Source organism: Girardinichthys multiradiatus, chromosome 9 (genome assembly GCF_021462225.1).
Source record: "Girardinichthys multiradiatus isolate DD_20200921_A chromosome 9, DD_fGirMul_XY1, whole genome shotgun sequence".
In the NCBI taxonomy this organism is placed as follows: Eukaryota; Metazoa; Chordata; class Actinopteri; order Cyprinodontiformes; family Goodeidae; genus Girardinichthys; species Girardinichthys multiradiatus.
This window is the reverse complement of record NC_061802.1, coordinates 3,443,073-3,456,006: the sequence shown is the minus strand read 5'-3', so window position 1 is coordinate 3,456,006 and position 12,934 is coordinate 3,443,073.

Genomic DNA, 12,934 nt, shown 5'->3' with positions numbered 1-12,934 from the left:
GCTCTTCGTCATCCTCTAACAGACGGCGACGGTCCGAGACGGGAGCCTCAGCGCTGATCTCTGTAATCATTCCTCTGCCTTAATTTAGATTAAAGGAGCTAAAAGTTAGAAACTTTCAATTTTTTTCAGAGTCCATTTGATTTAGATCAAACAATGCATGCACATGTGGGATAAATCTTGGAGAAGTTGCATGCTCAGATCTGGCAAAAGACCAGGAATTTGGCTGTTTGGATTTGCCATTGAGAAGAACCAGCGAGACCCTCAAGGCTGACGGAATATTAAGAGTCAGCCTAACCCAAATAATTATTGTTTTTCTGAATCTGGCTCCCCTGCACGGCCTTGATGGCTGGCTATCTTCAACTTCTCCTGGAAGTTATGTAAACATGACGCTCTGCCCCCTCCCTTCCCTGAGGACATCTGTGGAGCTGCTCAGAACTTTGTGGCCGGTTGATGAACACTCCAACGAACCATCAAAGACAATGGCCTCTGTGACAGTTCTTCATGGACTTTGCACACACTCACATGCTCATATAAACATACCAGTGGCGATTGCTCTAAGCTCAGCTTCCCCTAAAATGTCAAAAAATAAGTGATCAAATATAAACTGTTGTGTGTTCATGTCATTGACTAAATATGCACAACAACGCGCTCAACTTTTGTTCAGAATCAGCTTCTTATCACTGGTAACGACGTGGCTTTCCTCTCACTCATTCCCGCAGCTTCACAGTGCTTTAAACAGTGAGTTCAACAGTGAAGCAAAAATGCTGGGCTTTGTCCCGCTCATCGGACGCTCAGCGTCTCTGGGGGTCTATGGGGCAGTGGGCTGGTCTCAGCTGGCCCCTTACGCTCAGCTTCTGCATGATTATTGGATGATATGACTGAGGCTGAATCCCTTTTAGATTGACAGCGAAATGAGCGAATCAGCGATCTTGAAATTGAGCTTCCCCTCCTTGAAAGACCAGCATCCGCCACTGAAACATACGTACCCCTGACATACAGCCTTCACCGTATCGCTGCAATATGTTGTCTCGTATATGTGTTGCCTATTTGTGCTGAGGTTGTTTTTTTGCAATCTCAAACTGTATCCTGCTAAGGATAAAGTGTGAAATATAATTTTTTTCCCCCTTTTCATACCTAATGTGGTCTTTCTTCTTATCCTCTTTTCACCCAAATGTGGCTTCATAGATTTTTAGATTGTTTAGAAGGATTCTAGATTTTTTGATTTCTTAGAAGGATTGTATTACAACTATTTCATACCAGTAAAAGCCAAACATTATTAGTATTTTAAAGTTTGGACCTAAACTATATACCAGTGACCCAGCTTCTCTACATAGACTTCAGTGAGTGTGACTGTTATTGTTTGAATGATGGGACCACAACTGCCTCATACCAGCGACCTCAAGGATTAATATTATCATTTTTCTTCTAGCACAGGATGAATTTCTTACCACAGACGACTTAATGATCTAATTACCTCTATTAGAGAAGATTAGAAAGATTGGATTAGAACCAGTTCTTACCAGTAAATTCCCAAGAATTATTAATGTCATTTGATTTGTTTTTCTGTTTTTGATTTTCTGAAAGCATTGTAATGTTGTTCCTCGTGTACAGCGTTTTGAATGCCTTGTTGCTGAAAATAATAATAAAGTTGACTTGACTTAACTTGACTTGAGATATTTAGACCAACTGTTTAAAATACATTCAGAAAGGTCTTATTTATATACCAGAAACTCCTTCCTGTCATATTGCCTTTCAGGGAAAAGTTGGTTAGTTGGTCTTAAATAATTTTATCCAGAGATGAAGAGCCCGACTTCTTGCATGATCAAGTTAAAGGCTTTTATTTTTTCAACTTGTAAAGGCAAATCTTAATGAATTATAGTTTTAGTTAAAAGGTAATTTAATTCAGGAAGTCCAGGTGGCTTTGATAGAGACCTCCAGGTCATCTGCATTGTTGGCTTGGGTGTCTCTCCTCCCACTCTTGACAGTATCCCGCATGGACTATGGGCTGAGGGGTTTATGCAGGACAGTTTACTGGTGATACCATGGTCACTGAACTAGCTTTTGGTACCTTTGGCAGGGTGTGTCGGTACAGAGTCCTGCTGGGAAATGAAGTCAGTATCTACATAAAGTCTGTCAGCAGAAGGAAGCATGAAGTGCTCTAAAACACCCTAATAGATGGCTGTGTTGGCTGTGGACTTCAAAAAACCCAGTGGACCAACACCAGCAGATGACATGGCTTCCAAATCATCACTGGCTGGAAACTTCCCTCTAAACTTCAGGCAACATGGATTCTGTGCCTCTCCACTCTTCCTCCAGACTCTGGGACCTCGATTTCCACATGAAATGCAAACTTTGGACCACTGAGCAATAGTCCAGTTCTTTTTGTCCTTAGCCCAGGTAGGATAATTGTGATGTTGATCCTGTTTTAGTAGTGGTTTAACACCTGGAATTTGACAGTTGTAGCCGCTGCTCTGGATGTCTGTGTTTGGTGGCTGTTGAAGTTCTGACTCCAGCTGCAGCCCACGCATTGCGGATCTCCTTTTTCCACAAACCTTTTTCCATTCACTTAATTTTCAATCAATATGCTTCCTTAACAAAATGGACATAATATAGGATTTGTGATTAAAAAATATTTTTTAATTGGTCTTACGTGATATTTTACTTCGTTTTGGATTTTCAGCTAAAAAGAATAATTATTAAAAATCACAAAAATTTATAGTTGAAATAAATAACTGCAATTAATCTTTATAGTCTGAGTTGAGCTTTTTGAACTGAACTCTTGAAATAAATGAACTTTTTAATGACACTGGCTCATCCACAAAAAATAACAGGTCCAAACTACAACGAACAATCAGGCCTGCAGAGAGGATCATCAAGGCTGACCTTCCCTCCATCCAGAACTCGTACAGGTCTAGGGTCAGGAGAAGGGTAGCCAACATCTCTGCAGACCCCACACATCCTGGACAAAAGCTGTTTAGACTTTATGCTTCAGGGTGGCGCCACAGAGACAATTCTTGTCTACATTTGTATTTAAATTATCTGTAAAATGAGAGCAAAGTGGAACCAAAGTCAAATTCCGTTATTCTGATATTCTTCTGGACTCAGTTATTTCTTAGAGATTATTGTAAATGTGTGGCTTCAGGCATGGTTTACGATTTGTAAATAGTAAAATCATGTTTCCGTTTGACCCGCACCAGCCTTAGTGCTCCTTAATATTATTGTAGTCGCTCTTGAGTTTTATTAACTTCTACCTGAACTACCTTAGTGAAAACCTTCTCATTTCTCCTGACCCCATGGCCAATCAGTAAACAGCAGTCTGTTCACGTCACATCTAGTCCTTTCTCTGCCCCAGTCGGACCTGCTCAGGAGCAGGGACCAAAAAACTAGGTATCAGTACGGAAAAAACACTAATGGAAACGATAGCAAAGCCAGCCGAGTGGAGAGGAACTGGGCTTTCACTATCAATGTTAACATTTATAAATACGACCAATTATGGAATATTTAATAGCTCTTTGAGTTTTTACATTAACCAAAAAAGGAAAATTGGGCAGCACGGTGGCGCAGTTGGTAGCACTGTTGCCTTGCAGCAAGAACGCCCTGGGTTCAACTTTCGGCCGTGAGTCTTTCTCCGGGTGCTCAAGCTTACACCCACAATCCAAAAACATGACTCTTAGGTTAACTGGTCTCTCTCAATTGCCCTTAAGTTGTCGAATGGTTGTTTGTCCTGTGTGTCTCTGTGTTGCCCTGCGATGGACTGGTGACCTGTCCAGAGTGTACCCCGCCTCTCGCCTGACTGCTGGAAATAGACACCAGCTCCCCTATGACCTTCTACGGAAGAAGCATGTATAGAAAATGAATAGATGGAAAATTATTTACAAGAAAGGCCTTGACATGTATTAACTAAAAGACTCGTACTCGTCGTCTTCCGCTTTATCAGCAGAGACACCCAGACATCCCTCTCCCCAGACACCTCTTCCAGTTCTTCCGGTGGGGAGCCCAAGGCATTCCCTGGCCAGCCGAGAGACATAGTCCCTCCAGTGTGTCCTGGGCCGTCCCGTGGGCCTCCTCCTGGTGGGATGTGCCTGGAACACCTCCGATATAGATGCCCGAGCCACCTCAACTGGCTCCTCTCGATGTGGAGGAGCAGCGGCTCTACTCCGAGCTCCTCCCGGTTGGCCAAGCTCCTCATCCTATCTCTAAGGGAGTGCATCCATCCACCCTACGGAGGTAGCTCATTTCAGCCGCTTGTATCTGGCATCTCGTTCTTTCGGTCATGACCCAAAGCTTATGGCCATAGATGGGGGTAGGAAGGTAGACTGACCGGTAAATCGAGAGCTTCGCTTTTCGGCTCAGCTCTCTCTTCACCACAACGGACCGGCACAGCGCCCCCATTACTGCGGCAGCCGCACCGATCCGTCCGTCGATCTCCCGCTCCATTCTCCCCTCACTCATGAACAAGAGCCTGAGATACTTAAACTCCTCCACTTGAAGCAGGAACTCCCCTCCAACCAGAAGAGGACAAGCCACCCTTTTCCGGTCAAGAACCATGTCCTCGGACTTGGAGGAGCTGATCTTCATCCCAGCCGCTTCACACTCGGCTGCGAACCGCCCCAGCGCATGCTGTAGGTCTTGGCTAGATGGGGCCAGCAGGACCACGTCATCTGCAAAAAGAAGAGACAAAATCCTCTGGTCCCCAAACCAGACCCCCTCCGGCCCCTGGCTGCGCCTAGAAATCCTGTCCATAAAAGTTATGAACAGGACCGGTGACAAACGGCAGCCCTGCCGGAGTCCAACATGCACCGGGAACAGGTCCGGCATGACCGGATGGCCCCTAATAAAGGGCCCCCGATTCCATACTCCTGGAGCACCCCCCACAGGACACCACAATGGACACAGTCGAATGCCTTCTTCGGGTCCACAAAACACATGTGGACCGGTTGGACAAACTCCCATGAACCCTCGAGTACCCTGTAGAGGGTATAGAGCTGGTCCAGTGTTCAACGGCCGGGACGAAAACCACACTGTTCCTCCTGAAGCCGAGGTTTAACTATCGGCCAAGTGCACTGATGGACACCCTTATGTTTGAACATGGTGTTCATTATGGACAATCCGTGACTAGCAGAGAAGTCCAATAACGAAACACCACTCGGATTCAGATCGGGGAGGCCATTCCTCCCAATCGCACCTCTCCAGGTGTCACTGTTGTTTCCCACGTGGGTGTTGAAGTCCCCCAGCAGAATAATGGAGTCCCCAGGAGGGGCACTATCCACTACCCCTGACAGGGACACCAAGAAACCCAGGTACTCCGCACTAACGCTCGGCCCGTAGGCCGAAACAACAGTCAGAGACCTATCCCCAACCCGAAGGCACAGGGATGCCACCCTCTCATCCACTGGGGTAAACCCCAATACCAGACGGCTGAGCTGGGGGGCAACAAGCAAACCCACCCCAGCCTGCCACCTCTCCCCGTGGGCCACTCCAGAGTACAAGAGAGTCCGGACCCTCTCAAGGAGATGGGTTTTAGAGACCACGATATGCGTGGAGGTGAGCCCGACTATTTCTAGTCGATATCTCTCGACCTCCTGCACAAGCTCAGGCTCCTTCCCCCCCAGTGAGGTGACATTCCATGTCCATAGAGCCAGCCTAAGCATCCGGGGATCAGGCCACCGAGGTTTCCACCTACGTCTGCCACCCAATTCTCTTTGCACCGGTCCCTCACAGTTCCCTCTGCAGGTGGTGGGCCCACTGGGGGATGGCCTCGCATCTCTTGTTCAGGCTTGGCCCGGCCAGGTCCTGCGAGGAGCAACCCAGCCACAAGGTGCTCTCCAACAAGTCCCGACCCCAGGCCTAACTCCAGGGTGGGACCCGGCTCCACCATACCGGGCGACGTCAGGTGCCTCGATGTAATAGTCCTCATGACGGTGTCTTGAACCGCTCTTTGTCTGACCTGTCACCTAGAGCCTGTTTTCCAAGGGAGACCCTACCAGGGGCATTTAAGCCCCAGACAACACAACAGAGCACTCAAACCCCTCCACCATGTTAAGGTGGCGGCTCAGGGAGGGGTAACTAAAAGACATTCTGATAAAAGGTTTTTGAGCATACCTGACAATGTCATATGCCTCATATTAAGATCCTCATCTCACCATGAGATAAAACAGGTTACTTTGATTAGACCTTGGTGTTAGAGCCATATTTGGGGTTTTTTGTATTTATTTTCTTGTTTGGTGTAATACCTGAAAATCACAGTGGGTGGCTTCATATGTTTAAATGGAATCCCAGGTAGCCGAGCAGCAGGCGTGCTGATTACGGCAGAATACAGTTTTTGAACGTCGTCGTCGTTTGTTGTTGATCACTGCGTTGCGACAAAATGTAAAATCCTTTGGTTAGAAGTTGAAGTGTGCAACATTACAATTCGCATCTTGTTTGAGAGCGCCTGATCAATAAATGCTCTACAATCATAAAACCTCAAGTGTTCATTCACTGCATCCAGGAGGACGATGCATCAACTACAGGGGTTGGACAATGAAACTGAAACACCTGTCCTTTTAGTGTGGGAGGTTTCATGGCTAAATTGGACCAGCCTGGTAACCAGTCTTCATTGATTGCACATTGCACCAGTAAGAGCAGAGTGTGAAGGTTCAATTAGCAGGGTAAGAGCACAGTTTTGCTCAAAATATTGAAATGCACACAACATTATGGGTGACATACCAGAGTTCAAAAGAGGACAAATTGTTGGTGCACGTCTTGCTGGCGCATCTGTGACCAAGACAGCAAGTCTTTGTGATGTATCAAGAGCCACGGTATCCAGGGTAATGTCAGCATACCACAAAGAAGGACGAACCACATCCAACAGGATTAACTGTGGACGCAAGAGGAAGCTGTCTGAAAGGGATGTTCGGGTGCTAACCTGGATTGTATCCAAAAAACATAAAACCACGGCTGCCCAAATCACGGCAGAATTAAATGTGCACCTCAACTCTCCTGTTTCCACCAGAACTGTCCGTCGGGAGCTCCACAGGGTCAATATACACGGCCGGGCTGCTATAGCCAAACCTTTGGTCACTCACGCCAATGCCAAACGTCGGTTTCAATGGTGCAAGGAGCGCAAATCTTGGGCTGTGAACAATGTGAAACATGTATTGTTCTCTGATGAGTCCACCTTTACTGTTTTCCCCACATCCAGGAGAGTTACGGTGTGGAGAAGCCCCAAAGAAGCGTACCACCCAGACTGTTGCATGCCCAGAGGGAAGCATGGGGGTGGATCAGTGATGGTTTGGGCTGCCATATCATGGCATTCCCTTGGCCCAATACTTGTGCTAGATGGCCACATCACTGCCAAGGACTACCGAACCATTCTTGAGGACCATCTGCATCCAATGGTTCAAACATTGTAACCTGAAGGTGGTGCCGTGTATCAGGATGACAATGCACCAATACACACAGCAAGACTGGTGAAAGATTGGTTTGATGAACATGAAAGTGAAGTTGAACATCTCCCATGGCCTGCACAGTCACCAGATCTAAATATTATTGAGCCACTTTGGGGTGTTTTGGAGGAGCGAGTCAGGAAATGTTTTCCTCCACCAGTATCACGTAGTGACCTGGCCACTATCCTGCAAGAAGAATGGCTTAAAATCCCTCTGACCACTGTGCAGGACTTGTATACGTCATTCCCAAGACGAATTGATGCTGTATTGGCCGAAAAAGGAGGCGCCTACACCATACTGATAAATTATTGTGGTCTAAAACCAGGTGTTTCAGTTTCATTGTCCAACCCCTGTAAGTGCCAGTCAGCAGCCTCTCAGTGGCATAGATTCGTTTTGTTTTGTTTTTTTGATTAAGAACAAGTCACTACACTTGGGTTCTACAAAGCTTTTTTGAAGGAACCTGTAGAAAAGTAGTTCTTCTAGTTTAGGGGTCAGCAACCTTTACAATCCTTAAAGCCATTTTTGCCTTTGGTAAAAGCTACTTGACCATTCAAAACAAAATAGCTTACTAATACATCATTTACTATAGGAAACGTTGTTATGCAAAGAAAACCATCAAACTTTACATAAGAGGGAATGAAAATTTTAATTTGTATTGTCTGTATGCAGTGTATTACTGTTGACTCACCTGACCACACACATCTGGCAGCGGCAGTCCGACCTGTCAACCAATCAGGGACACGCAGGAGATCAGTGGAGGCCACTTTGTTTCAAACAGAAACTCAGAAAATCCTTCATCTCGGTTCTCTGTAATATCACATTTTATCAGAAGCGGTTATGTCTAGTCTCCTGTTATTATTTTTTGACACTTATTTGCAAAATTAATATAACTGTTCAATCAGTGTAGAGCAGCTAAAAGTGCTGAACGTTTCTCACATTACGATAATGATCTCAATATGAAACAGACCTGATGGAAAGCAAAAAAAATATTTACACACAGGACAGAGACAGCGTAAACAGCAGAATCAGAGCCATCCTTGGACTTCTGAGGGTCAAGCTGAACCAAATCCTGCTTGAGCTCAGGTCTGATTACATATTAACTCCTCTGACGCTACTCTGATTTATTGACCGAAAGGTCATCTCACTCCAAACTCGCTGTCATTGATCCCTCAGTGAGTTTTGGACCCCTTTCAACTGTTTGGTGTCCAAATGTCCAGCGCAATGTCCTCATTTCTTTGTGTTATGCTTCCACGCGGCCTGACTCTCTTACAGTATTTTAAAGTGGTCTTGATGAGCAGTTTTTATTAAGACTTTGGGTGTTTCGTCACTCATTTTCACCCCTGATACAGATGAACATTTTCACAGAGAAAGGGAGCAGTATGAAAACAGAGCCTCTCACGCAGATCCCGAATGTGACCACACGGGGGCAGCAGCACACTGTTTCACTCTTCTTCTCTTGGATATGCTGTGGTGCCCCCTTCACATGTTTTAGCTCTGGTCGCGGACAGAAGAGGTCCATGTGGAGATGGACCAGCACCAGGTTCTGTTTTAATAATTAAAACTGAAAATTACTGTTATCACAAAGAAAACTGAAGAATACACAAAAAAAAACAAGTAAAAGCAGCAGTTTTACAGTGATGAAAGGTTTTCACAATAATTCAACAACGTTTTACTGTTTCTGTTAAGCAAACAATAATTTTCATATCTCTATTTTCTGATAATGTAATATTAACATAAAAATTATATCCATTCAGCCCCCGGTGTTTCAGTTCATGTGAAGTTCAACCTGATGAGTGAAATGTGTCAGAATTAGTTTATATTATCGGACTGGATCCATGACCAGGGTCATCAGCCTACCCTGAACTGGACCTCTGATTAGAAGAGAAGCCTTTTTATCTTCATGTCTCCCTGTAGGCTGTCAGAGGTCAGCATCTGAGGCGACTGTTGAATCTCATTATTGATGATAGTCCGAGGTAGAAAACAAGCTGAGACCCAAACAACCCTCTGAGTCTGAGAGGTGATAAATCTGATGTGTTGTCTTTGAAACTGAAGCTGATTTACCTTAGGTCTCCTTCTCCATGCAGGATTTTCTTTTTTAATGTTCAGCTCTGTCAGAAGTTTCCATCCACTCCTCATGTACATGAAAGCCATTCAGACTGGTTGGTTTTCTGCCATGGACCCGGTTTTTAAGCTTAGTTCACAGGTTTTTTTAACATCTTTGAGGTTGGGGCTTTTGGAAGATCATTCCAGAAGCTTCAATGTCCTGCTTTATCCATCCAACACACATGTCATCATGTGTGTTAAAGATCCTTCTCTCAACCATAGCTGGTGATTTGAAAGGAAGTAGACAAATTGGGGCCAAATGAAACCCCACAGCATGATGCCACCAATACCATGCTTTGTTAAGAATTAAGGTTTGAATGCCTCACCAGGTTCCACCATGTGTTATTATTATCACTTATGGTCTTGAAATATAGATCATGACTGAAAGAGCACTCTTCTGATTGGCCAGAAGAGTGAAAGTTGTTCAACGATGTGCAAGAAAAGTCAGATTTCTAAGAGTCCGCAACACTATAAACGCACTATAAAAATGCTATGTTTGCCTATTTTTCTGTTAATTTCTGCAAGATTTAGTTGTTATTCCTCACTTCATAACTCACGTTTGGCCTGGGTCTGTAGATGATCCAAACCCCGTGCCAACCTGCCAGTCTCAGAGTGACCTCTGGCAACAGACAACTGTTTTCCAGAAGCTGATTATCACCTCCAGGAGGAGTCAGAGGTGGGAACTGCATGATCAGACCCTAAAACTGGTTCCAGAACAGCACCTGTCTGAAGTAAAGCAGTTCTATTGGGTTCTATTGTGTTATTTCTGGTGCAGAAATCTGATAGATCAAGTCAGGTTCCAAACCTTGGTTTTACCTCCCTTTGCTTTCACCCATCAGACTAGAGCAGCTGTTAGAAGTTACACTAGGACACAAAACCCAACATTGATCTTCTGGAACTGCCATCCCAAAGCTCAGACCACACCTCAATTGAAGATTTGTAGACTGTACCATACTGTTCCAGCTGTCAAGCATGGTGGTGGTAGAATCATGTTGTGGGTCTGGAGGAGATGGATAAATATACACAGAGTACAACCTCAAACTTTGTCAAATGAACCTCAAATAAAAAGCTACGTGGATGAAACTTGGACCAAGCTAGGTGTTCCAGCAGGATGATGTATTTGGAATGGACCAAGCAGGCTGAGATTCTGGGATGGCCTTCCCAAAGCCCTGACCTTGATCCCTTTGTAAATTGACAGACTATGCTCAGAAGCAAGGTCTGTTCCAGAAAACCAACCAATTCTGCCAACAAAAGAGCGGTCAAATATCCAGCTAGGATGATCACAGAAGCTTGTTGATGGCTGCAAGGGGATGAGGAGGGTCCTAGTACAGCTGCTGCAGATCAGATATTCAGGCATCTGATCAGAGATCTGGACTTTTTCCCTTGGCAAATTTATTTGGGATGTTTTATAGGGAGGAGAACCCACAGAAGATAAAAAACCTGTTGGAGTCTTGGAATGGCTTGGATCTACCAGGAAGATCAGGAGAGAGATGTTTGGGTTTCCCTCCTTCAACATGGATGGATGGATTGGATGGATGGATGGATGGATGGATTGGATGGATGGATGGATGGATGGATGGATGGATGGATGGATGGATGGATGGATGGATGGATTCAATTCAATTCAATTCAGTTCAGTTTTATTTATATAGCGGAGAGGACAGTGGAGAGGAAAATCTCCCTTTTAACAGGAAGAAACCTCCAGCAGAACCAGAACCAGGCTCAGTGTGAGCGGCCATCTGCCACGACCGACTGGGGGTTTGAGAGAACAGAGCAGAGACACAAAGAACAAAGAAGCACTGATCCAGGAGTACTTTCTATGAGAAGGATAAGTAAATGTTAATGGATGTAGCTCCTTTAGTCGTTTCATCTAGAAAGAAAGAACAGATAAACTCTGAGCCAGTTTTCAAGGTTAGAGTCTGAAAGAGAGCACATAGAGTTAGTCACAGTAGAAGCTCAGTCAATCACCATGTCTAGGAGAGAGAAAGGGTTAAACACTGAAAGACAGGGCCATGTGGATCATCTGTAGAAGGTGAGCATTAAGTTGTTGCCAGCAGAAGCTCGGACGATGCCCCTCTCCAGAAAGGTGTCACAGGTAGACACAGAGTCAGGCCAGGTGTAGCTTCTAGGAAGAGAAAAGAGAGAACAAGGTTAAAAGCTGAAATATCAGGAAATAATGCAAAATTGGAGAGTAGTGTGAGAATGTAGCGAAGAGGGTGAAAGTGGTCGTTATGTCCTCCAGCAGCCTAAGCCTATAGCAGCATAACTACAGAGATAGCTCAGGATAACCTAAGCCACTCTAACTATAAGCTTTATCAAAAAGGAAAGTTTTAAGCCTAGCCTTAAAAGTAGACAGGGTGTCTGCCTCACGGACTAAAACTGGGAGCTGGTTCCACAGGAGAGGAGCCTGATAACTAAAGGATCTGCCTCCCATTCTATTTCTAGAGACTCTAGGAACCACCAGTAAACCTGCAGTCTGAGAACAAAGTGCTCTGTTAGGAACATATGGACCAATCAGATCTCTGATGTATGATGGAGCTAGATCATTAAGGGCTTTATATGTGTGGAGGAGAATTTTAAATTATATTCTGGATTTAACAGGGAGCCAATGAAGGGAAGTTAAAATAGGAGAAATATGATCTCTCTTTTTAATTTTCTTCAGAACTCTTGCTGCAGCATTTTGAATCAGCTGAAGGCTTTTAACTGCATTTTGTGGACATCCTGATAGTAAAGAATTACAATAGTCCAGCCTTGAAGTAACAAATGCATGGACTAGTTTTTCAGCGTCACTCCTGGACAGGATATTTCTAATTTTGGCAATGTTCCGGAGATGAAAGAAGGAAATCCTAGAAACCTGTTTAATATGGGATTTAAATGACATGTCCTGGTCAAAAATAACACCAAGATTTTTTACTTTATTATCGGAGGTCAATTTAATGCCATCCAGGTTAAGTGATTGACTAAGCAGTTTCTTTTTTAAAGACTCCGGTCCAAAGACGACAACTTCTGTCTTGTCTGAATTTAGAAGCAAAAAATTAAAAGTCATCCAAGTTTTTATATCTTCAAGACATGCGTGTAGTCTATCTAACTGGTTGGGTTCATCAGGATTTATGGATAAGTAAAGCTGAGTATCATCAGCGTAACAGTGAAAATGTATCCTATGCTGCCTGATAATTTGACCTATTTGAAGCATATATATAGTAAAGAGAATTGGCCCAAGTACTGAACCCTGTGGTACTCCACAATTAACCCTGGAGTTTAAAGATGATTTATCATTTACATGAACAAACTGGAATCTGTCAGACAGATAAGATTTAAACCAGCCTAGCGCTGTTCCCTTGATTCATAGATGGATGGATGGATGGATGGATGGATGGATGGATGGATGGATGGATGGATGGATG